The following is a 27,593-nucleotide window of genomic DNA, read 5'->3' on the forward strand; positions in this document are numbered from 1 at the left end:
AAAGGTACAGAGAAAAGGAAATAAAAGATATGCCAGGTAAATACCGAACAGAACAGCTGATGTGGCTGCATGAATACTGGATACAGGCTTCAGGCCAAAACACAATACCAGATAAAGCCAGTCACGGGAACATATAAAAAGGTTTCTTTCACTAGAGAGATAAGTTCCAAATATTTATGCACATTAATAGACTGGTGTGGGGATTCAGAATGAGTCTCCTCAAGAGGTGTCTCAGTGGTATGCAGATTATTTTGAGCTAAAGGCAATTTTAGCTTCAGGCTCAAGACAAAATTCTGTCCCTCCCTTTACCTAGAAAAACTTGAATTAGGGGCCTTGCCCATAATAAAAGATTATCAATATGGCAGGGCAAACCTCTATTTACTAAACACCTGTTCTTAGTGTCATCCTGCAATGAGCTTTTAAAACTTAGCCCTATTGAAAATGTCTTATATACCTCAATCTATCCATTCTATCTCTGACCTCTCATGCATGTGGGGCTCTGACTCTCATGTATGTGGGGTTCCCATACATATATGTATGTATTACATTTGGTTACCTTATCTCACTAATCTGTGTCATGTCTATTTTATTATTAGACCAGCCTAAAGAACCTTGAGGTTACAGGAAACTTACTTTCTCTCTCACAACAGCTCAAAGTAAAGAGCAAAAATTGACAGAACTGCCCTGGCTGGATAGCTCAGTTGGTTGGAGTATATTATCCCATACATCAAAAAGTTGCAGGTTCGATCCACAGCTGGGATGCGTATGGGAAGCAACTAATTGATATTTCACTTTCATATCAATATTTCTGTCTCCCTTTCCCTCTCTCTAAAATAGTTTAAAAAACATATCCTTAGATAAGGATTTAAAAGAATTTGACAGAACAGGGAAAAAGAGACACAATCACAGGAGTAAACTTTAGAATATCTTCTGGTAAGTCTTAGGCCAAGAAGATAAACCCCACCAAAACTTAGAATATAAAAGATTTGAGCATAACAGCAAGCTTGACGCAATCAGCATATGCAAAACATTCCAGCCAATAATGACAAAATGCCTGGTCTTTTCAAGAACACAGGGAACAAACACTCAAAAAACCCTGACCATACACAAACTTATAGATAAAGTCTTCAAGACCCTTGTTACACCACAACGCAATTTAGATGGGGGAGGGGACAACCATGAACACCTTAAATCTGAGAATTAAGAAATGCACTTCCAAGTATAAGGGTCTGAGAAGAAATCGAGTAGGAACTAAAAATCTTCAAAATTGGGAATGGCAAACTGCTACATGGTAAATTGGGAAATGCAGGCAAAAGGGTTCTTAGAGGAAAATCTATCTCCAAAAGGTATCACAATAAAGATGGTTTAAAAATCAGAATATACTCAAAAGCATAGAAGGAAAACATCATGAAAAATGCAAACAACAACAAAACCCCCAAGTATACAATAGAGGCTAATCAAAGTCAAAGATGAATTTCTGTTTTTTAATTATTATTGTTTTTTATCCTTACCCAAAGACACTTTTTCATTGCTTTTAGAGAGGGGAAGGAAGGCAGGGAGGAAGGGACAGACAGACAGACATTACTTGGCTGTTTTCAACACGTGTCCTAACCAGGGAACAAACCCACAATCTAAGCATGTACTCTGACCAGGGATCAAACTCACAACCTTTCAGTCCATGGGACAAAATTCTAACCAACATGGGCTAGGGCTGAATTTTTATTTTAAATAACCCATTACATAGACAAGCTAAATGATACAACAGAAAAGCAATAAGAAAAATGAGAAAGGGAGGGCTTTTAGGTCAGCAGAGGTCTAGTACTGGATGAAAGTGACCTAAGGGAGGTAACTGCGTGCAATGTATGGACCAGACGCTGGCTGGGATAAAACACTGGACCACAAAAAGCCTGTCCACAGTGGGGCATCAGGTGAGACAGAAGCTTACTGAAATGGAGAGGTGGCAACACTGAATCTTTTTTAAATAGCTAAGATTTTATAAAATTAATAAATATATATCAGTTAAGTTTTCAACCAGAGACACTGATATATATTAAATAAGCAATATACTAAGAAATTTATTGTAAGGAACTGGCTTACAGCAGGCCATTTTCAACCTTTTTCATTTCATGGCACACATTAACTAATTAGTAAAATTTTGCAGCACACCGAAAAACATATTTTTTTTGCCGATCTAACAAAAAAAAGTAAGTATAGTTTAGACTCATTCACAATGGATGGCTATTGTGTTGGCTGTTGTCATTTTTTTCTTTTACAATCTAAGGGAAAAGAGGTCAGTGCACCTGAGTAAATAAATAGGCACTGCATGTTTTAAAAATTCTTGAGGCATATCGGTTGAAAATTGTTGGCTTTACAGTATTGTAGGAGCTGACAAGGCAAGTCCGAAATTAAAAGCTCTGCTTGCCTTAAGGTCTTAGAACAGATATGTATCAGGCCAACCACATTACCTGGGATGTTCTACCTTACTCCAGTCAATAATCACTGTACACACATCTACAAATTCACAGCAACAACTAGACTACCACTGTAGCCTGACCAGGTCAATCAATCAAACTGACCATGTCACATGTATGTACACATATGTATGCATGCATGTACTGCAAGCAAACACATGCACATACACATGAAGACCTATCTCTTCTCCAGGCAGTGAAAGTAAGATGGTTATGTTTTATTTTTCCTTATCAATGCTTCCTAATTTTCCAAAAGGTGGAATATTGCTTTAGCAATAAAGGTTATTTTTTAAAAGAACAAAAGAACCCACCTTGTAACTGATTATTAGGGAAAGAGTATTCAGTATTTCTTTCACCTTTAAGTACAACGGCAGTCAGTTGTAGGTATTTCTTAAAATGGTCTTTATCAGACTGAGGAAGTTCCCCTTTGTCCTCAGTTTGCAAAGAGTATTTTTATCATGCATGGGTGTGGAATTTTGTCAAACATTTTTTTTTGCACCTTTTGAGATATTCTCATGGTTTTTCTTTTTATTATGTCAATATGGTATATTACATTGATTTCTGAATGTTAAACCAAATTTGTTTTGAGACAAGTCCTACTTGCTCATAATATATTACCTTTTTATACTGCTAAATTCAATTTGCTAAAGAGTTAGGATTTTTACAGCTATATGCATGGGAGTGTTATGATACAATTTCTCTTTTTCATCACAGCGTTCTCTAATTACGGTACCAAGGTAATCCTGCTTCATGGAACAAGGTGAGGTGTAACCCCTCCTGTGCTGTGGAGGATCCTGCGTATAACTAACATTACCGATGCTTTATGGATGATATAAATCACCAGTGAGGCCATCTGGGACAGAAAGTTTGTGTCAAGAATCTTAATGAAAAATTCAGTTTCTTTAATAGACACAAAGCTATTCAGGTGATGTATTTCTTCTACCTTCAGCTTTTAGGTAATTTGCATCTTTTAAGGAATTTGTCTATTTCATCTGAATTGCCAAACTTACTGGCATAAAGTTATCCTTATTCTTTTAAAAGCTATACAATCATAGTGATGTTCTGTATCTCTCTCACGTCTGATATCAAAATTTCATGTCCTCTTTTTTCTGATTAAATCTGGCTGAAGATTTTTCAATTTTATCTTTTCAAAGAAACAACTTTTGGTTCCACTAACTTTTCTCTATTATACTTTTAAGAATTTTCATTTTGATAGATGAAAAAAAAAAAAAAGCATAGGTCAAAACTCTACTCCCATTCACATTTTTGAACACTAAGAAAAGATGAAAACTGCCCTGGCTGGCATAGCTCAGTGGACTGAGCTCAGGCTGTGAACCAGGCATCGCAGCTTTGATTCCCAGTCAGGGCACATGCCTAGGTTGCAGGCCATGGCCCCCAGCAACCACACATTGATGTCTGTCTGTCTGTTTGTCTGTCTCTCTCTCTCTCTCTCTCTCCCTCTCCTTCTCCCTCCCTCCCTCTCTCCCTCCCTCCCTCCCTTCCTTCTATAAAAATGAATAATAAATGAAATCTTAAAAAAATATAACTTATAAAAAAAAATGAAAACTGTCAACCTAATAAAAAGAATCTATTAAAAGTCAATAGGTAACAATTGTGAAAGACTCAAAAAACTTCCTCTAAGACTATAAACAAGACAAGAATTCCCACTGTTGACTTTTATTCAGTGCTGTACTGCAGGTCCTACATAGTACAGTAAGACATGACAGAGAAATGGAAAGTATACAGAATGGGAAGGGCAAAGTAAAACTGTCTTTACTCACATTCTACATAAACATCTATTTAAAAAATTCAATGGAATCTTAAAAAAACCTACTATTATAAGTGAGTTTAATGAAGTTGCAAGACAGGTCAGTTTTTAAAAATCAACTGTAGATCTAGGCACGACCAACAAACAACAGAAAGCTGAAATTAAAAAAACAACAACAAAATAATTATAATAGCATCCCCAAAATGAATTACTTAAGAATAAAATATGTGCAAGACCTCTCTTAAAAAACATAAAATTTCATTTTGTTAAAATGCCAATTTTCTCCAAATTGTTCTCGATTCAACATAAGTTCAATAAAAATTCCAGCTGACTCTTTTTTGTAGTAATTAAAGAAGTGATTCTGAAATGTATATGGAAATGAAAAAGGACCTATTATAGCCTAAGCACTGCTGAAAAACAACAAAAAGCTATCTGATTTCAAAGAGTAGTATAAAAGCTACAATAATCAAAACATTATGATACTGGTATAAAGACTGATAGACTCACACATCTACACTCCAGTCATTTTCTATAAAGATGCTAGAATAAGGGTACTCTTATGCAAAACAACAACAGCAGTAGCAACAACAAAATTTAACCTCACTCTATACAGTGATTTAACCTCACTCTATACAGCTCCTACAATGATTTCAAAAGAATATAAAACTGAATACAAGAGCCAAAACTACATAACCTCTAAAAACTAACTAACTAAATAAATAAATAAAATCTTTATGGAATTGGATTAGACAAAGATTTCTTAAGACATGAAAAGCAGGAAGTATCTAAGAAAAAAAAGTGTTAGGTTATATTTCATTAAAACAGAAACCTTTGCTCTTCAAAAGAAACTGTTAAGGAAAAGACAAGCCACAGACTAGGAGAAAATATTTGCACAACATAAATCTGGTATCTTATTTTAAAATATATAAAGAACTCACTAAGGTATAGAATATATTTCAAAAACTCTTGGTAAGACAACCCAACTTTTTAAAATGTACAAAAATGATAGATATGAAAGAATAGTATTTCACGAAACATGATACATGGGTGACAAAAAAACTGTTTTTAAGTATGTGAAAAGATAATCATCATTTGTCATTAGAGAAATGGAAATTAAACCCACAATGAGATGCCACTAGATATCCACTAGAATGACCAAAATTAAAAGACATCATACCAAGTGATGGTGAGAATAAAGAACAACTGGGCTCTTATTCATTGTTGGTGGGAACATGAAATTACTATATACAGTCACTTTGGGAAACAGTTTTGTAGATTCTTAAAAAGTTAACATTCTCCTACTATATGACCCAGAAATCCCAATCATAAGTATTTACCAAAGAAAAGGTAAAACATATAGCCACGCACTATTTTGTACGCAACTAGTCATAGCAGCTTTACTCATACTAGTTAAAAATTGAAAACTGCAAATGTCTATCTACTGTTGATTATATATGTATCCAATGGAATACCATGCTAAGTGAAAGAACCAGTCACAAGACTTCATACTGCATGATTCCATTTATATTAAATATGAGAAAAAGAAAACCTACTGTGACCAAGCATGTCAATAGTTTCCTGGTCCAGAGGGTAGGATGACAGTGTTGATGACAAAGGTGTATTTTTAGGGCTAACAGAGATGTTGTAGGTCAGACTGTGGTGGTGAGTACACAGCATTTGGGGAAAATGTAGTGATTGTGATTGTGGTGGTGAGAACATAATTGTACTGATCTGTTAAAAGATCACATTTTACACTTAAAACTGTTGAATTTCATTTTATTTAAATTATATCTCAATAAATTGCTCAAAGAGAGAAGGTGGAAGAGGATATTCTCTTTAGGAGGAGTTGTACTGCAAAGGACAGCCAAGAACTGAGGTGACAGCTGGTGATAAAAGTGGGGTTGGAATTAATATTTAAAAGAAGCCGGGGGAGATTTCCAGCCAATATGGAGGCAAAGGCAGATACACTTTTCTTCCTCGCATAACCAAAACCAAGAACAAATTTAAAACCAAGAAACAACCAAATCAGCTAGAAAATCAAACTGTATGGAAGTCTAACAACCAAGGAGTTAAAGAAACATTCATCTAGGCTGGTGGGAGAGTGGGAGACAGGCAGCTGGGACAGAGCAAGACTGCAGCACGCAAGGCAATGGCTGGTGGACCTGGCGACCCCAGATTTGCATGCAGTTAAACCTGGAGAAACAACTGGGGGGTGAGAGAGAGACAGCACAACCCAGGATTCTAGTGTGGGGAAAAGAAAGACTCAAAAACCTCTGGCTGTAAAAACCTGTGGGGGTTGTATCAGCAGCAGGAGAAACTCCCAGCCTCAAGGAGAGTTCATTGGAGAGACCCACAGGGTCCTAGAATGTACATAAACCACCCACCCAGGTATCAGCACTAGAAGGGCCCAATTTGCTTGTGGGTAGCGGGGGAAAGTGACTGAAAGCCCAAGGAGAGGCGAGCAAGAGGCACTGCTCCCTCTCTGACCCCTCCCCCACATATAGCACAACAATGTAGCTACATGGGTTGCCCTGCCCTGGTGAATACCCAAGAGTCTGCCCCCTTACAACATAACTGGTGCACTGAGACGAAGAAATATGGCCCAAATGAAAGAACAGATCAAAACTCCAGAAAAACAACTAGATGATGAAGAGATAGCCAACTTCTCAGATGCAGAGCTTGAAACACTGGTAATCAGGATGCTCACAGAAATGGCTCAGTCTGATCACAAAATAGAAGGAAAAAAGTGAAGGCTATGCAAAGCGAAATAAAGAAAAGTAAGAAGGGGCTGGAAAGAAGTATTCAAAGTCATGAAAGGCAAGAACTTACATCCAGGATTACTCTATCCAGCAAAGCTATCATTTAGAATGGAAAGGCAGATAAAGTGCTTCCCAGATAAGGTCAGGTTAAAGGAGTTCTTCATCACCAAGCCCTTATATAAAATGTTAAAGGGACTAATCTAAGAAAAAGATGATAAAAAATATGAACAGTAAAATAACAACAAACTCAGAACTATCAACAACTGAACCTGAAAGAAACCAAAAACCAAAAACCAAAAATGAACTAAACAGACAACTAAAACAGGAACAAAATCACAGAAATGGAGATCACATGGAGAGTTAGTGTGTGTGTGGGGCAAGGGAAGAATGGGGGAAAGGTACAGGGAATAAGAAGCACAAATGGTAGGTAGAATATAGACAGGAGGAAGTTAAGTACAATATAGGAAATGGAAAAGCCAAAGAACTTACATGTACGACCCATGGACGTGAACTGAGGGGGAAGGGGGTGCAGGTGGGAAGGGGTGTGTAGGACGGAGGGGAATATAGGGGAGAAAAAATAGGACAACTGTAACAGCATAATCAGTACAACATACTTTTTTAAAAAAGGTGGGGCTGGGTATTTTTAGTAACAAAAGGAAAAATGACAGCTTTGTTTACATGCTGATGAGACTACCCCACACTCCCTCCCTCCAAAGGCAAGCTGAGAGAAGGCAGCACTACTAGAACAGTGGCTTCAGCAAGAACAGCAGACTTAGTAGGCAGACAGCAGAACCCACGGGGACAGTGGGAAGGCCTCTGGAATGTATACTCAGCTTCTCTAGACTAGGTGTGAGAGCTGTTCCAGTTCCAATGGCTCCCCCTCAGGGGATAGAGCCAGAGACTGCTGCAAAGCTGGGAAGCAGTCTGACTTTCACTGCAAACCTTTATTACTCATCAAGTTAAATAATTGATTCTGTATAAGTGTATACATACAGTCTCACTTAAGTAGAGACAGTGGTTTGTGTAGCACTGGAGAGGGAAAAATGAAGACTGACAACAAAAGGCAATGGGCTTCTTTCTGAGGTGACAAAAATGCTCTAAAACTGATTCTACTTTAGTGACGGTTGCACATGTCTGTGAATATACTGAAAACCATTTTAAATGGGCAAGGTGTATGGTATGCCGATTATATGGCAATAAAGCTGTTATTTTTTATATCTGATTATTTTTATGAATGAGAGAGAGATTGCCTGTTCCATTATTTATACATTCCTTGGTTGATTCTTGTATGTGCCCTGACTGGGGATTGAACCCACAACTCAGGCATATTACAATGAACTTCTAACCAACTGAATTACCTGGATGGGGCTAAGCTGTTTTAGTTTTAGTTTTAAGCATAAAGTAGTGTTTCCTAGGGATGGATTGCTGGGTAAATGATAGAATTTGTCAAAAGAAGTGGGCCTTATGATGTCCAAAGGCGCACCACCACCAAGGCCAGGGTCAGAAACAGGTGTCCAGACCAACACAGCCCTTCCCAAACACTCACCAACAAGAAGCAGACCTCAGTGTGACCCCTAGAGAAATGTGCATCCAAGACCCAAGAAACTACTATTGTGTGATCAGAGGGCAGCAAGGCACTGGCTGGACAGAGAGGGACACGTAAAGGAAAAGCAGCTCTGCAAAGAACACTGCTATGCTTCTGTACAGCTCTCACATGGATGGTGAGGCCTATGCTCAGGGCCACTGCCTCTCGCTCCAACCTCTCCAGACCACACACTGCAGGTCCAGCCACATTACTTCTCAGCACAAAAGTGTCCCATGGGTGGCCCTTGTCCACAAAATGACCCAGTAAGAAACCTCATCAACACAGCTTCCATCTGTCCCTGGGAATATCTGCAGCTCAGCTAAGCAAGTTCAGTACAAGTTGTACAAGGTACTGATGGCACAGAGCTAACTAGGGGACAGGTATCTTCCAACATTGATTCATGAACCCCCAGGCCACTTTCATTCACTCTTTCTTCTACTCAGTGGCACATTTAAGCAGAGAAGTCCATTACAACAAATTTTTTTCTAAAACCACATGTTTGAGGAAAGGATATGGAATAATTAAACCTTAAATGCTTAAATATTAACTTTACAGGGTCTAAGTTACTTCATCATAACACTGATGGAAAATTATAACACAAGAGAGTAAACAGGAAGCTTATACCTGTCTCTATAGAGCATCTCAAAGGGAGAACCTGAAACACTGGTGAGAAGATTCATCACAAATGAACACTAGTCCCAGGCAACAGACGTGGTCACATACTTATGCGGTGAAACATTTCTAATGCTCAGGCATGCAGCCAATACAACACCATAGCCATCAGTACTGAGACACACACAAAACAAAACAAAACAAAACAAAACAAAACAAAACAAAAACATTCAAGTTCTTGCAGCTGAGCATGTTCTACCAAGGCCATCAGGAAGGCGGACCTCAGACAGAGCTGGGGCAGTGAAAACCTCTTGTCCCATGCCTGCAATGACTGACAGGAGCCTCACCCAGTGGGCATGTTACCCCCACCAGGAAACCAAGACAGCCCCACCACTACTCCCACAGTTGAGGTCTACCAGCCATGTCATCTTACTGCTTTTAAACAGTACAGTGCATGGGTGGCTGAAAAACTGCCTTTACTCATTCAAATCTTTGGAGGTATGCATCTTCACAAATCGATTCTATGTGTGATGAAACAAATTTAGCATTAAGTAAAAAAAAGTTATTGTTGAAGGAAGTGTCTCACCCTAGAATTTGCAAAGTCTCCTTTTCATCCTCACTCTGAATTTAAAAAGAGGAAACTCTAAGAATTGACTTCATGAATACCAGACAAGTCTCCAAATATAATGTGCTTAAGAAAAACAGTATCTCAGCAAGTGGAATCTCACTGTGCAGAACCATGTAAAAAGCCAGCCAGCATCCTGCACCAGCAATCTGTCACCAGGTAAAAATGCTGGAACCCTCACAAGGTCAGGTGGAATACAAGGTGTGCCTAGGCAGCCCACTGCTGCTCCTGGACAGGGACACCTGCTTCAAGGCTGCAGGAATCAGAGATCTGGTTCATCTGTGGGTATTGTATCATTGAAGTATGCTTCCAATATAGACACTGGGAATCATATAGCAAGTTTTGTTCTCCTGGTTCCTTCAGGAAAGACGAAGCCCAAAGGCAGGAGGGGAATGGGGATGGAGGGTGCCTCTGAAAGCCCCAAGGAGAGTTCACAGAGAGACACACTCAAGACTGACTACAATGCAAGAAGAAAATACGGAAACATTGGAAAACAATACTGGAACATCAAAAAAAATTTAAATGTTACCAGCTCTCCCCAGGCAGATGGCCACTGACTGTATGAAGTGCCAGTGACCTACAGGCCAGTGCCAAGGTAGGACGGAGGACCAAGTGGCCACAGACCCTACCCACTGGCTAAACTACCCACTTACTCTCAGCTGAAGCAGGCCTTCAGAACACGGGCAAATGGCCACAGGAGTTCCTTCAAAGACCAAAAATCATGTGAGCAAATACAGTGATGGTAATCATGAAAGGGAAGAATAACCTTTTCATTAACTGTTTTGTCTGAAAAACCTAATCAAGGTTAATGACTCAATAAAAAATTTCAAAACTATCACCTGTGATGAATGTCCCACTGCCGTATAAGGTGCATGCTCTGCTTCTGAAAATTAACCAGCTATGACATCAAACATCACTACCAACGCAAAACAAGACTTTCCAATCACAGCATCTCCATCATAAAATGAGGTATTTAAAAACAGCTCTAGCTGGTGCAGCTCAATGGATTGATCACCAGCCTATGAGCCAGAAGGTTGCTGGTTTGGTTCCTGGTAGGGGCGCATGCCTGGGTTACAGGCCAGGTTCCCAGTTAGGGGCGGTGAGAAGCAACAGGTTGATGTATCTTTGGCACAACAGTGTTTATCTCCCTCCTTTCTCCTCTCTCTAAAAATATATATGGTAAATAAAATCTTAAAAAAAAAATAAAAACAAAGCCATTGTTTTATTAAAAAACAAAATAAAAAGGAAGATGCTTATTTTTCCTTCATCTTAGAATAAGCAGACATAATACTAAAGGGTGAGTAGTTTTCTCTAATGACTGCCGCATGCAATCATCTATTTATAGTGAGTACTTGTGCTCTGCTTAATGGGATGTGGAACCATTAAATATCCCCATGAAATAAATAGAGAGGGGACATGATTACTCTCATCTTGTAGTTAAGGAGATCAGGACTCAAAAAAGTTAAGTGACTTTCTAAGATCATAAGAAATGGAACTTTGGATTAATATCCAAAATATACTCATATAAAGAGCTCATAAAACTCAATACCAAACAAACAAACAATCCAATTAAAAAATGGGCAGAAGGCCCTGGCCAGGTGATTGGAGTGCTGGCCATACACCAAAGGGTTGCCAGTTTGATCCCCAGTTGGGCACATACCTGGGTTGCAGGTTCCATCCCTGGTTGGGGTGTGTGCAGAAGGCAACCAATCAATGTCTCCCTCTCCCTCTCAATGACCATGTCCTCAGGTAAGGATTTAAAAAAAAAAAAGGTAGAGGACCTAAAAAGACACCTCTCCCAAGAAGACATACAAAAGGCCAACAGATATATAACGTTCAATTTCACTAGCTATTAGGGACATGCAAATCAAAACTACAATGAAATACCACTTGACACCTGGTAGAACGGGTATTATCAATCACACAAGTAATAAGTGTTGGAGAAGTTGTGCAGAAAGGGAACCCTCATTCACTGCTGATGGGAATGTAAACACAGTACAATATACAGATCTTGTATCATAGAAATATATACCTGTAACCTGTATGATCCTATTAACCAATGCCACCCCAATAAATTCCATTTAAAATAAATTTTAAAAAGAATGAAATGTAACTTAGATAGAAACCAAGGACCTCTGCCTTTAATTCCTGCCTAAATCCTCCAAACCTTAGAGCTAGCATTATTGATGAGTGCTGGCCCAGAGCAGAGGAGGGGTGGCACACAGGAGAATGCATTAGCTGTCCTGGCCAAGAGCCAGGCCCAAAGTGAGATAACTCCCATCCACTGGAGTGACGGAGTGAATGCAGACAGATGTGATGAGCTTTTAGTACTTCAAGGTTGCCTCACAATATACTATAGCCAGCAAATAAACGATTGTGAAAGGATTCTGAGAACCTTACCATGCACTGTTTGTTGCTTTTCACTGTCAAAGCACAGTATTTTTTCATTCTCAAGTTTCTGGTCCTTATCTTTAAATATAGTATTTACAGATTACGAACAAGGTACAATCTGTTTTGAGTTTTAAAAATTATTCGTCGCCAGCCCTAGTCAGGTTGCTCATTTGGTCAGCTCATCATTCTGATACACCAAGTTTGCGGGTTTGATCCTGGTCAGGGCACATACAAGAAAGAATCAATCAATGAATGTATAATAATGTGGAACAATAAATCAGTGTGTTCTCTGTCTCTCTCAAAAATCAATAATTTTTAAAAATCAGTGCTGTTTCTCAACAAGTCCAAATGAGACATCTTTTTCCATACTACACAACGCAATCTAAGATTCAATGCAATTTCTATCAAGATACCAATGGTGTATTTCACAGAACTAGAATACATATTCCAAAAATCTATGTGGAACCACAAAGACCCCGAATAGCCACAGCAATCTTCAGAAAAAAGGAATAAAGTTGGAGAAACAGCAACACTACCTGATATCAAACTACACTACAAGGTTTATTCAAAACAGCATGGAACTAGCATAAAAATAGACATACACATCAATGGAACAAAACAGAGATCCCAGAAATAAACCCAAGTGCTTTTGGTCAATTACTTATTTGACAAAGGAGGCAGAAACATAAAACAGGAATAAAGATAGTCTATTCAATAAATAGTGTTGGGAAAATTGGACAGATGCGTGGGGGAAAAAAAAAAAAAAAAGAGGCAACAACCAGACCCCTTTCTTACATCATACACAAGAATAAACTCAAAAGGGATTAAAGAGACTTAAATGTCAGGCTCAAAACCATGAAAATCCCAGAAGAACACACAGGCAGGAAAGTCTCGGACATTTCAGGTAGCAGTATTTTTTTCTGATGTATCACCTCAGGCAAGGAAAATAAAAGAAAAATAACCCTCAAAAACAAACAAACAAAAAACCATTAACAGGACTTCTGGTCAAGATGAAGGCATAGGTAAACACAGCTGACCTTCTCGCACAACCACAGCAAAAATTACAAGTAGTCTACAAAACAAATATCACCCAGAATCATCAGAAAATCAAGCTGTATGGAAGTCTGATAGCCAAGGAATTAAAGAAGCTACATTCATCTACACAGGCAGGAGGGGTGGCAGGGAGGGATATGAAAATCCAGAACAGGCAGTCCCCAAACCATGTGTGCACGCTAAAAATTGGGGGGTTTTACCTCGGGAGCGAGGGATCCCAGCTCCATACCAGACCACCCAGCCCAGGGTTCCAGTGCCAGGTAAGTCCCAATAACTTCTGTAAAAACCAGTATGGGTTGGGGCAGCAGAAGAAAACTGCAGTGTTCTCATGAGTCTCCCTCCTTTCAAAGGGCCTGCAACAGACTTAGGACATACACAGACTCACTCCCTCAGGGCTTCAGAATCAGGGCAAGAGCTGGAATGGCACCAGTGACATATGGGGAGAAACTGAAGTGTCTGACATCAGGGCTAGGGCTGAGAGACAGCTTCCTCCTAGACAAGACTCTAGAGGCCAGGCAGTGGCACTGTACCCTCTCCAAACCCTCCCCCATACACAGCCACAGAGCAGCAACATGGGTTTCCCTGCCCTGGTGATTACCTAAGGATCCCACCCATCCAACATACTGGTGCACTTTTCTACAATAGGCTGGCCACACTACTAGACAGGGAGTCAAAGCAGCTCTACCTAATATACGCAGAAACAAACACAGGGAGACTGCCAAAATGAGAAGACAAAAAATATGATCTAAATGAAAGAAGAGAACAAAACTCCCGAAAAAGAACTAAACAAAATGGAGATAAGCACTCTACCAGATGCAGAGTTCAAAACACTGGGTATTAGGATGCTCAAGGAACTCACTGGGTAGGTACCTCAATAGCATAAAAAAAAAAAAAAAAACAGAAAGAAATGAAGGTTACATTGAGAATAAAAAAATATCTACAAGGAAACAATGTGGAGTAGTTGAGGCTGAGAATCAAATTAATGGGAATATAAGGAAGAAAAAAACACTCATTCAGAACAGCAAGAAGAAAAAAAGAATCCACCCCCCCCCCCCACCAGGACAGGATAAAGAACCTCTGGGACATCTTCAAACGTACCAACATTCGAATCACAGTGGTGCCCAAAATTGAGGAGAAAGAGCAAAAAGTTGAAAACCGATTTGAAAAATCAATGAAAGAAAACTTCCCTAATTTGGTGAAGGAAACAGAGATACAAGTCCAAGAAGCACGGAGAGTCCCAAACAACATGGACCCAAAGAGGAACACACCAAGACACATCATAATTAAAATACCAAAAGTTAAAGATAAAGTGAGAATCTTAAAAGCAGCTAGAGAAAAGCAGAGCATTACCTACAAAGGAGTTCCCGTAAGACTGTCAGCTGATTTCTTAAAAGAAATGTTGCAAGCCAGAAGCGATTAGCAAGAAGTATTCAAAGTGATGAAAAGCAAGGACCTACAACCTAAATTAGATTACTCTATCCAGCAAAAACTTTTTTAGAATTAAAGAGCAGATAAATAAAGTACTTCCTAAATAAGGTAAAGCTAAAGGAGTTCATCATCATCAAGCCATTATGTGAAATGCTTGAAAGGGAATTATTTAAGAAAAAGAACATCAAAACTACCAGCATTAAAATGGCAATAAATTTACAACTATCAACTACTGAATATAAAAAACAAACTAAGCAAACAAGCAGAACAGAAATAGAATCATAAATATGGAGAACATTGGGAGGGGGAAGGGGAGAATGAGGGGAAAGGTGTAGGGATTAAGAAGTACAAATTGGTAAGTACAAAATAGACGGGAGGATGTTAGAACAGTATAGGAAATGGAGTAGCCAGAGAACTTATATGGATGACCCATGGACATGAACTAAGGGAGTGGGGGATTCTTTTTGATGGAGGGAATGGGAGGTACTGGGTGTAGAAGGGCAAAGGGGGAAAAACTGGGACAACTGTAACAGCATAATCAATAAAATACATTAAAAAAAAAAGAAACTGTAACACTGGGAGATTCTGGAAGTACCTAATCAGCAAGTGATAATAAAAAACAATTGTATAGCACCAATTTTTACTAAAATGCAATATGAATAACGAATGCCATTAACATTCATATAATGCTATGCTTATAGATTTACTTTCTTAAAAATAAATCTCATGAAGTTTTCATGGAAAAAAAGAACAATCAACAAAATGAAAAGACAACCCATTGAATGGAGAAATATATTCGCCAGTGATAAATCTGATATAGTGTTAATAATAAAAATTTCTAAGAAACTTATAAAGCTCAACACCAACCCCACCCCCCAAATCCAATTAAAAACAGGCAAAGGACCTGAATAGACACTTCTCCAAAGAGGACATGCAGATGGCAAACAGACACTGAAAAGATATTCAACATCACTAATCCTCAGAGATATGCAAATTAAAACCACAGTGAGATACCACCTCACACTGGTCAGAGTGGCTATCATCAATAAATCAGTAATAATTGGAGAGGAAACCTTGGTGGGAACTTTGATTGGTGTACCTACTGTGGAAAGTGGTATGGCATTACCTGAAAAAATTAAAAATAGTCTTGGCTGAAGCATCGTCCCATACACCAAAAGGCTGTGAGTTTGATTCCTGGGCAGGGGACATACCTAGGTTATAAGTCCAATCCCCAGCGAGGGTATGTATGGGAGGCAACCAATTGGTTTCTCTCTCACATTGGTATTTCTCTCAGTCTCCTTCTCCCCGCTTCCTCTCTCTTTCCTTCCCTCTCTAAAATCAAACATATCCTCAGGTGAGGAAAAGAAAAGAAGGGAGGGAGGGAGGGAGGAAGAACGCAATATGACCCAGTGATTCCACTTCTGGGAATTTATCTAAAGAAACCCGAACCACTAATTCAAAAGAATATATGCAACCCTATATGTTCAATGCAGCATTATTTACAATCGCCAAGATCTGGAAACAACCCAAGTGTCCACCAGTATATGAATGGATAAAAAAAGCTGTGGTGCATTTACATGACAGAATACTACTCAGTAGTTAAAAAAAAAAAAAAAAAAAAAAAAGGAAATCTTACCCTTTGTAACAGCGTAAATGGACCTACAGAGTATTATGCTAAGTGAAATAAGCCAGTCAGAGAAAGACAAGTGCCATATGACTTCACTCATATGTGGAATCTAATGAAGAAAATAAACAAAATAGAAACAGACTCACAGAGAACAAACTGAGAGCTATCAGAGGAGAGAGGAGTTTCAAAGCTGGGTAAAAAAGGTGAAGAAATTAAGCAAAACAAAAGCAACGCTGCCCCCCCACCCCCGTACCCCCCCCAAGCCCTGGCTGGTGTGGCTTAGTGGATTAAATGCCAGTGTGTGACCCAAAGAGTCGTCAGTTCGATTCCCAGCCAGGGCACATGCTTGGGTTGTGGGCCAGGTCCCCAGTAGAGGGTACTTGAGAGGCTATCACACAGTGATGTTTCTCTAATTTTCTTTCTCCCCCACTTCCCCTCTCTAAAAATAAATAAAATCCTTTTTATAAAAAAAAAGTCACACACACACACACTAGACACAATAGTATGATGATTACTACAGGAAAAAGGATAAAGTAGGTAGAAAAGGTCAGCAAAAGGTCAGCTTTGAATCCCTGGTGTAAGGCAGGAAATAAATGGTGATGAAAGGAGACTTGACTTGGGGTGGTGAACAAAATATAATATGCAGATAATGTATTATAGAATGTATGCCTGAAACCTATATAGTTTTTTTTATTTTAATCATTGTTCAAATACAGTTTTTTCCTTTTTACTCCCAGTCCAGCCCCCCCCCACCCCTCCCACTTCCCTCCCATTACCACCCTCCCCCTAGTTTTTGACCATGTGTCCTTTAAGTTTGTTCCCGTGAACCCTTCCCGATGTCCCCTGAAATTCCCTCTACTCTCCCCTGTGGTCACTGTCAGCCTGTCCTCTATCTCAGTGTCTTTGGTTATATTTTGCTGTTTCTTTGTTTTGTTGTTTAGGTTCCTGTTAAAGGTGAGATCATATAGTATTTGTCTTTCACTGCCTGGCTTGTTTCGCTTAGCATAAGTTTTCCAGCTCCATCCACGCTGTTGCAAAGGGAAGGAGCTCCTTCTTTCTTTCTGCTGCTGTAAATGTACCAAAAATATGGAATGCTTCACGAATTTGCGTGTCATCCTTGTGCAGGGGCCATGCTAATCTTCTCTGTATCGTTCCAATTTTAGTATATGTGCTGCCGAAGCGAGCACAAAACCTATATAGTTTATTAACCAATATCACCCTAATAAACTTCATTTTAAAAATCGAGACATCTTTTATTAAGGGGGTACAGTGGAAATGAACAGTTTCCTCCATGACAGGCCTCTGGGACCTCAATGACTGGAGGGAGGATGATGGATGTCAGATGACCTTGCTTATTACAACAGGCTCAAAAAGGTGGAAGAAAACAGAATGAGGCCAGCAGTCAAGATACAGTAAGGAGTCACTGCTGGTTCAAATGCTAGCTCTGTAAAAGAAGGTATAATGTAATTTTGGGAACGCCTGCCAATGTGGCCTTTGGCACTTCACAGGAACAGAGTAGCAGAGGGTATGGAGTAACTTGGACCCTACTGCACAGCTGGTAAGAATGTAGAATGGTACAGCCATTGTGGATAACAGTATGTCACTTCCTCAAAAAACTAAACACAGAATTAGCATTTGATCCAGAAATTCCACTTGAGTATACATACAGAAGAAATGAAAGCAGAACTTCAAAAATAATGTTCAGAGCAGCATTATTTACAATAGCCAAGACATGGAAACAACTCAAGTGTCCATCAAGGAATGAATAGATAAAGAAAATGCGATTTATTCATACAGTGGAATATTTTTTGTTAGCCTTAAAAAGGAAATTTTGACACATGCTACAACATGGATAAAACCTGAGGACACTATGCTGAGTGAAGTCCAAAAAGCCAAATACTATATGATTCCACTTACATGAGGTATTTAAAGTCTAATTCATAGAGAGAATAGATGGGATGACCGTGGTCATTTACAAATTACTGGTCATCCCAGTCTGTTTTGGTCAGGCCTCCTCCCCTCTGTCTTCCTCCTCCCACAGGATGGCCTTTTCCTAACCCCGGCCTCTTCTCAGCAGGAGCAGATACACCAGGCAAGGTCTTCTTGTACCCACAACCAGGCACTCTGGCCCCAGACACTCATCCAGGTGGCTCCTGCAGAAAGCTGGAAAAGGCTGTGCTATAACCAAGGGAGCACTCACTGGTGCTCAGGAATGCAGAGTAGCAATGCCTGGGCCACTGTGGTCAGCCACCTCTGGGAAGTGCCCAAAGCCAACTCTAAGTAACAAAGCTGTTTCTGCTTGTGGTGGTCATGCAGAGGCACCTGTCTGTGTTGGTGTGGGATCCGGGAGGTAGCAGGTAAGTAATAGGTCAGAAGGGAAAACAAGCATAAGCTGGGGCCCAGCAGAATTAAAGGGGAGGGGCCTAGGGAAGGCTGCCAGACATCTCCTGCCCTGCTTCCAGCAGGGCCACCTGCTGTCCCGGCAGGTGGACAGCAATACAACTCTGCTGGTCACCTCAGAAGTATACAGGATGGGCAGGAACACTGGCTGATCCATTCAGCGGTACCTTTCCTTTCTTCCTTTTTATTTTTACTTTTTAATTTTGAAAGAACACTGGGAAGGAAATAATGAACAGCAGTAAGTCCTTCAAAACACAAATCAAGTGGAATTACTATAATCAATATCTGAAATCTATGTTTAAAAATGATCCTATAAATAGGTCTTTTTCTTTTCACTAAACTACACCCACTTCCCCCAATCACAGGGCCTCTCTGGGCTCCTCCAGGCCACACCATCTGGGCACCCTATGTACCTCCCCCTCAAGCACCTCCAGGAAATCCACATCTATAGCTTTGAATCCCAGGAAGACTGACTCCCTTGCTGGTTTTAACAATGCAGAAACTGAGGCACCAGGTTCCACTTTTAACCCAGTATTTCAGGTCAATGGAGTGACCACTATTACTGAACAGGGCTGCAGTATGCACTCCAAGTGGCCTTGATAAACATCCCACATGCACAGCAGACACTGGAAATGGCTTGGGCTAAGGTCTCAGAGCAGCTAGGCAAGCTCTTTTTCTGCATTACCCACATTGCAACTGCAAGTCCCCAGCAGGAGTTTTGTATTGTCTACACAAGGTTCCATGTTTGTTAAGGGAGGCAGGTTAGCAACACTGCAAGGAACAATGCAGACAAATGCATTTGTTACTGGTACTGAATTTACATGCTGGGTTCATCATCACACACCTGGAAACAACTTTGGTGAGATCTTCCCTTCCAAGTCCTTGACTTTGCTCAGAGCTTCTGTTTAAACTGAATCGGGTGTTAAGAAAAATACAGAACACACTTGACCTTTTGCTGATTGCTGATTTTGTTATCTGACCAACAGGAAATCTACACATATATTCTCTAAACTTCATTTTCTTAAGGAAAGAGCCAGCAGATTCCAGAGTATCCTTGTTGGGAGGCCCTTGGCTGGGTGTCTCTGAGGGTGGCTTTCTAAATGCTGCACGTTCATTCCTCATACTTCCTGAAAAGCCATGTCTCAGAGAGCCATGCTCTAAGAGTTGAAGGCAAAAAAGAAAGGAACAGCTTAGACAACGAAGAACCAACTAGCCTGACACCAACATGTTTTCCTTTATATAGCACCAGAGTTTCAACTATTCCCACCTAGGGAGCTGCCTGCAGCCAACTTCAATGATGATTCAGACACTGTGCCCTTCACCTGAGACAGGGACTTGTAACAGAAATTAGACCAAGCCCTGGCTGGCGTAGCTCAGTGGATTGAGCACGGGCTGCGAACCAAAGTGTCACAGGTTCGATTCCCAGCCAGGGCACATGCCTGGGTTGCAGGCCACGGCCCCCAGCAACCACACATTGATGTTTTTTTTTCTCTCTCTCTCTTTCTCCCTCCCTTCCCTCTCTAAAAATAAATGAATAAAATTTAAAAAAAAAAAGAAAAGAAATTAGACCATATAGCTGACAGTGACACGGCTCCCTCATGGTAGTAAATTCCATGTGTCTTACTTAAAGTTTTAGTTTTAGCTTCAGTGTTGTTTTCATTTTTGTTTACCTAAGATTCTGTAACATTATTCATAGCCATTTTAACTTGCCTGGTAAAAAAAAGAACAAATAATTTAATAGATACAGATGCCATTAATGATGTTTTGTTTTGTCTCATAAACTACTTTTCCATAATATTACACATGGATCAAATACAACACAAGCAAAGAACAGTAACTTAGGAGCCTCTCCCCATGCTTGCTATGTGCTAATTTCACAGGCAAAAGTAAACATCATACACACCTTCCATTTGTAAAGCAACATCTGAATGATTACCAATCAGTTCACAAAGCAAAAGAAACTAGTTAACAATAATTTTAATATCCAAAGTCCTTCGCTCAGAACAAATTTCTTCTATGTCCATATTGCCAGTTACTTACGAAACAAAGCTTTCCTCTGCTTCAGATTTTAGCATTCCAAAATCCTTTTTAAAGCAACACTGCCAATGTCTTTGTGTAAAGGCCTGGTCCTGCATCATTTACAACACCTGGAAGCAACTGAAGTGTCCACCCATAGGCGGAAATGAAAAAGAAGATGTGGTACATCTATACAATAGAATATTCCTCAGCCACAAAAATAGAATGAATCTTGCCGGTTGCAACAACATAGATGGACCTAGAGGGTATTATACTACAACAGTCAGAGAAAGACAAATACCATATGATTTAATTTTATGTGAAAGTTAAAACACAAAACAAGTGAGCAAACAAAACAGGAACAAAGCCATAGATACAGAGAACTGATAATTGCTAGATGGGAAGGGATTTGGTGAGATGGGTGAAAAGGGGGAAGGGATTAAGATGTATAAATAGCCAGTTATAAAAACAGTCATGGGGATGCTAAGTACATCAGGAAATATAGACAATAATATTATAATAACTTTGTATGGTATCAGATAAACACTGGACTTATGGGTGATCACTTTGTAAGTTATATAAATGTCTAATCACTATGCTGTACACCTAAAATTAATATAGTACTATATGCCAACTGTAATTGAAAAACAATTTTTTAATTTTAAAGCTATGGTTCAAGACTAAGGAATTGCTCTAAGAAAAAGGGCAAAAGCAAACTGTATCAGCCCTTAAAAAAGTATAAAAACAAATCTCCACTGGTTCAAAATGATGGGTCAATACTTTGTCTTCCTGATGGAAGAAAAAGAAATGCTCTTCAGAGAATAAATAATAATAATAATAATAATAATAATAATCTGCTCCAGAAAACAGACTCTCTGAAACAAGATCACAAATGTGCCTCTGCCCTCCACACACCAATCGGTACCTTCACAAAACAAATGCTAGAGGCAAAGAGCTCAAAAATATTTTTTGTTGTTGCACCTCTATGTTCATTGCAGCATTATTTACAATAGCCAAGATTTGGAGGCAGCCAAACTGCCCATCAATAAATGAGTGGATAAAAATGCTGTGGTACATGCACTCAATGGAGTACTACTTGGCCATTAAAAAAAGAAGGAAACCTTACCTTTTGACAGAATGGATGGACCTGAAGACTATCACCAGCTAAGTGAAGCAAGCCAGTCAAGGAAACAAATACCATATAGTTTCACTTATATGTGAAATCTAGTGAACAATACTAACAAAACAGAAACAGACTCATAGACACAGGTAACAGACTGTCAGAGGGCAAGGGCTGGAGAGTGAAAAAAGTGAGGGGATTAAGTGAAAAAACGAACATAACAAAACTCACAAGCACAGACAACAACATGACAATTACCAGAGGGAAAGGGGGATGCGGAAAAGTACATAGAAGAGTAGGCCAAAGGGGGGGATAACTGTTGACAAAAGGAGAGTTGACTTTGGGTTGTGAACAGACAATACAATATACAGACAATGTATTATAGAACTGTCTGTTTGAAATCTATATAATTTTATTAACCAGTGTTACTCCAATAAATTTAATAAATTTCTTAAAATCTTTTATTTTTAATGATAACCAAGTAAAATTTCCATGCAAGTTGTTTTCCATACTTCAAATGCCATAAACACTTAAGCAATGCTTCCCTATGAAGTGACAAGCTGACTTCCTCTGGTGGAGTAGTGACCCTACCTAGTCGCAGGGACCCGACTTAGGCTGTGCCTGGCAGCAGCCTTGGGCTTCTCAGGCTGCTCCTGCCTCCTCACTTTGATTCAGCAGTCTTGACTGTTCTGGCTAGTCCTACTCTGATCCAGCCGTGGTTGCCAGCCACAACAGTTAGTAATGACACAGAAAAATTCTCATTTTAGCTGTTTTTACATCTCTAAAGGCTGTTGTCCACCTCTCTGAACCTGAAACTGGAATAGAATTTCACAAGAGGCACCTTCATCCACATTCATATCCGGTGCTATGAGATGTTTACATTTTTGTCTATACTATAATGAAAGTGATACAGAAAGATAGCATTCACCACATTCTTGTATAAAAGCTACAAAACCCTAAAAACAAAGTGTTGTAGATTCCAAAATTAGTACCATATATTTTAACCAGTTGATAAATACATCTGTGATGATTTTTACATTATGTGTGATCACATTCTGAAATCATATAACTTAAATCTTAAAATATTTAAAAGATTAAGGGCCCACAGTCCTATTTTTGTTACCTGCATTAGCCAATGTGGGTGCTTTCAAGAATGAACGTCCCTTCCAAACACAAGGGCAACATGACATTCATGTTAGGGATGATAGCATTCTAGGACAGCTGCTTCATCTACTATGCAAGGGGGCTTCTTTTTCATGTGTGTGCATGTGTATGTTAAGGGCTGCAAGAAGAAGAGGAAAAAATTTAGATCCATCAGTACTCTTCTGAGTGCCCACAAGACAAATCTGAATAGTGAAATATCCTACTCAGTCACAGCATGACTCCCTCAGCTGTGGGCAAGGTGCTCCAGCCTCCACACGACCAGGCTGCACATTTGGATTCCAGCTGCAGTCCTGCTATTTGGCATGGGCTCTTGGAGTCACGGGCTCCTCACAGCTCCTGTCCAGCCCCACAACCCAGAATGCACCCCCTTTCTGTCTCCATGGTACAGAGTGGATCACTGCAAGACTAGGCCCTGCCTGTACTCCTATACTAACTCCCCTACTTTCCCAGGAAGACCCCTTATTTCTGATTCTGGCTGCCTCCCTTGACCTCACCATTCTTCCTCAAAGTCTGAAACCTGCTCCAGACAGGTAGAAAGCCCTCTCAGTTATCCTAAACCACTACCTCTGCCCTCTCCTCAGGAAAACTCCACAGAATTTTTGTTCCTGACCTCCCAGGAGGCCCACCCAGGACAGCAGGCCCAGGAGTTACTCAGGACTCAGGCCTCTTTGGCCTGGGCACAGTTGTTACAGTGCGGGCTTAGGAGGAACTTGGAGAATTACCAACTGCACTTCTCTCAGTGTCAGCAAAACCTCGGAGCAATGAGCTGCTCATTCAGGCCCAGTGACCACCTTTGTCACAATTCAACTCTAAAACTGAAGGTTTCATTCAACTTACTTATGCTCCATAGTTACATCTCAAAAACATTACCAAGTGTTATGTTCTTTGGTTATTGTTAAAATGTGAAACTCTCAATAGGGTATCAACTAAGAAATACCCCATCATAAAAAGGCTCAGCCCCAGCAGCACTGAGGACAGTGTCCACCCATTTATTTAGAACAGAGTCTAAAATGTACAGTTACACATGACGTGAAAAGCACCGAAGCCTGAACGAAACATAATAAATACTCAATAAATGTAACCCAAATCCAAGCTGGAAAAACATATCTATAGATATTTACAGTAATCTCCCAATATCATTAGTTTTGCTTTCCATGGTCAACTGCAGTCTGAAAATATTAAATGTAAAATTACAGAAGTAAATAATTCACCACTTTTAAGTTGCACCATTCTGAGTAGCGTGATGAAATATCATGCCTTCCCACTCTGTCCCACCTGGGATGTGAATCATCCCTTTGTCCAGCGTATCTGCACTGCATATGCTACCTGCCACTTGGCAGCCATCTTGGTTATCAGATCAACTGTTGTGGCTGGCATCCAAGTGCTTGTGTTTAAGTAACCCTTACAGCAGCCTAACACTACATCATGATGCCTACATGATTCACCTCCACTTCACTCATCCTGTAGGCAATGAACATCTCACATCATCACAAGGAGAAGGGTGAGCACAGTATAATAAGATGTTTTGAGAGAGAAAGAGACCAAATTCATATAACTTTTATTTTAAAGCATTGTTATAATTATTCCATTGCCAATCTCTTACTGTGCCTAACTTATAAAGTAAACTTTATCATAGATATATATGTGGCGAAGAAAACACAGTATATAGGGTTTGGTACTATCCAGGTTTCAGGCATCTACTGGGTATCGTGGAACATATCCCCCACAGATAAGCGGGACGACTGTTTTTTAAAATGCACACTAGTTCCAGGGTAAAGAAATCAGGTCACAGATATATAAGTTTTCATTCCCATATTTTCATTCACTCTATAACCTGAAGCATTCTGTAAATTTACCCTTTATTTTGACAATGTGTACAAATTTGCTATTAATGCTTAAATGCCAGGCAAAGACTAAGATTTAGTCTTACAAAGTTTTGAATCTCTAAAGAGCTTTTCAAACTTTTTCACCTCATGGTATACAAAAACTAATTATTAAAATTCTGCAGCACACCAAATATATTTTTTATGTCTGTCTGCCATTCTGCCCTGGTTGGTGTGGCTCAGTGGACTGAGTGCCAACCTGCGAACCAAAGAGTCACTGGTATGATTCCCAGTCAGGGCACATGCCTGGACTGCAGACCAGGTCCCCAGTGGGCAGGAGGTGTAAGAGGCAACGATGTATCTCTTGCACATGGAAATTTCTTTCCCTCTCTCTCTCCCTTCCCCTATCTCTAAAAATAAATAAATAAAATCTTTAAAAAAATAAAAATAAAAATTCCTATGGCACACCAGTGTACCTTCTGCAACACAACAGTTGCTAGTCTAAAGGGAAAAACAGGTAACTCATAATTATGTGTCAGAGTTTAGGGAAATCAACCCCAAATTTTTTTCTCATTGTATTACATTCAGATGCAATCTTTTTACCAAGCCTAGCTCACTACTTATACACACGAAACACACTAGACAAAGTGTTTCTCACAAATACACCTTGAGCAGACTGCGTAACACATCACAAGATTCCCAACCTTCCCTCCCCAGCACCTGGGCACCAGAGGCCCTCCTGGAATATTCCTGCACCCACACACAGAGAAGCCTGGGTCAGACCAAGAAATGAAAAGAATCAGCCAATCCACCAGCTTACTGTGACCTCATGATTCCAGGTGTGACCAGCAGAAAAACCACCCAAACAAAGTAAAAATTATAAGATTTAATAAATCATTGTCTTAAAACATTACATTTTGGGATGGTTTTGTTACACAGCAATAAACAACTAATACACATATCATCCAGGTTAAGATCTATTTTAAAATTTGGAGAAAGTGTATAAGGTGCTACTCATACAGACATTTAACTCTGAACTATTTTTCTTCCCCGAACTCTCCACCTCCATTTTGCCTTGAAGCATACTAGTCTTTCCTGTAAGACCACAAACAGTACTCCAAATGATACAATCCTACCTTAGCTCCTTAAGTAAAAGCCTTTATGAGCATCACCCATCAACTTTATCACATATATTCAAAATGCTGGCCTGGAGATGGCCCACGGAAAAGGCATAACCAAATGCTAAATATATATGAAACACTTTAGTATGAATCAAACCTCTGATATGATTCAAAGTGAATAATTGTATGTTACTTCCCAAATGTTAGCACGGAAATCACATTCCAAGATTTTTTCCAAACTTTTTGGAGGATGTTATGACACCTCTTTTAATAAGTAACAAGTCTGGAAGACAAAATAATCAAGATTTAATAAAATGGCCTCGAAAATGACAAGAATCTTTGTCACTTTACGACTACCTCCTCCCCATTACAGACACTGTTGGCCATCCTTTTTAAAAGGTTATTAATTCAATTCTTTGAAAATCTGACCAGGGTTGACAGGTTGTTTTGGTTTTGGTTTTAAGATGGTATTTATTTATTTTTCTAGAGGGAAGGGAAAGAAGGGAGAAAGAAAGGGAGAGAAACAGATTGGATGCCTCTCTCATACCCCCAACTGGGGACCTGGCCCACAACCAAGGCATGTGCCCTGACCGGGAATGTAACTGGTGAATTTTCAGTCCCCAGGTCGGTGCTCAAACCACTGAGCCACACCAGCCAAGGAAGGGGTGACAGTTTTATTGCCTGAATAGATGAACTGTAACTCTAACTCTCCCTCTCTTTCTCTCTCTCCTCCCTCCCTTTTTTTTTTTTTTTTTTTTTAGGTTTTATGTATTTACTTTTAGAGAGAGAGGGGAAGGGAGGGAGAGAGGGAAACATCAATGTGTGGTTGCCTCTTGAATGTCCCCTACTGGGGACCTGGCCCAGAACCCAGACATGTGCCCTGACTGGGAATCAAACCAGCAACCCTTTCTTTGGTTTGCAGGCTGGCATTTAACCCACTAAGCCATACCAGCCAGGGCAAATTCTTGAAGTGGCTGAAAGACCTGCTGGGAGGGGAAGTTCCAGAACAGATAACTGGTTTTTGGAGATAAGATCTATAAATGAAACTTCAGAAACCCCAAATTCCATTTGATAATAACATATACTTATGAACCTCAGGGCATCTTATCACATATTCTAAACGCTTAGATTTTAATGCTTAATTCAATGTCACAAGCATATATATCCAATGTGACTTGCTTAATAGTTCCAACATAATTCAATAGGTTCATGAAAGACGTGCAGAATTTCAATGTTAGAGAGCATAAAGCTGATTATTTACGGGGAAAATGCAAAACACAAAATACACAACCACCCTTTAGTTCAGAAGATCAAGAATGTCTGAGCATCTGGGTATGGCCCCAGGCTGTGCGCTGCAGAATGCCCACAGAGGGTGGGCTGAGCCTCAGAGGAGGGGCCTCTGCTGGGCTTCTCAGCAGGACAGGTCATCTCCACTGCACTGGAGAGATCCTTTGTGATACAGAAGTGGCTACAGGAATTTCTGAAACTTGCTTTCTAAAACTTTACAAGCTCTACGTCTTATGCTTCCTTTAACAGAAGAGAAGCAGGTATGCTCACTGGAGAAAGGGAAAAGCACTCAGTGATCCAACTATGGAGGCTGCTCACAACTCCTGCTTGTGTCCACGAAGAC

At 39.8% G+C, this 27,593-nt stretch overlaps 1 protein-coding gene and 1 non-coding gene across 6 annotated transcripts in view; both read right to left on the reverse strand.

Moving 5' to 3' along the window:
- Positions 1-27,593, reverse strand: part of ANKRD11 (ankyrin repeat domain 11) — a 224,883-nt gene that overhangs the window by 71,916 nt on the left and 125,374 nt on the right. The window contains exon 3 of one of the 5 annotated variants that reach the window (XM_028502158.2): positions 10,474-10,523. The exons of the other annotated variants lie outside the window; for them this stretch is intronic. The gene's annotated coding sequence lies outside the window, so the exon portion shown is untranslated. The remainder of the gene's footprint in view (positions 1-10,473; positions 10,524-27,593) is intronic. 5 annotated transcript variants of the gene reach the window in all.
- LOC114488463 lies at positions 17,400-17,506 on the reverse strand. The gene has a single exon (XR_003683780.1). It is a non-coding gene; the product is annotated as a U6 spliceosomal RNA (small nuclear RNA).

The sequence above is a fragment of the Phyllostomus discolor genome, chromosome 12 (assembly GCF_004126475.2).
Source record: "Phyllostomus discolor isolate MPI-MPIP mPhyDis1 chromosome 12, mPhyDis1.pri.v3, whole genome shotgun sequence".
NCBI lineage: Eukaryota > Metazoa > Chordata > Mammalia > Chiroptera > Phyllostomidae > Phyllostomus > Phyllostomus discolor.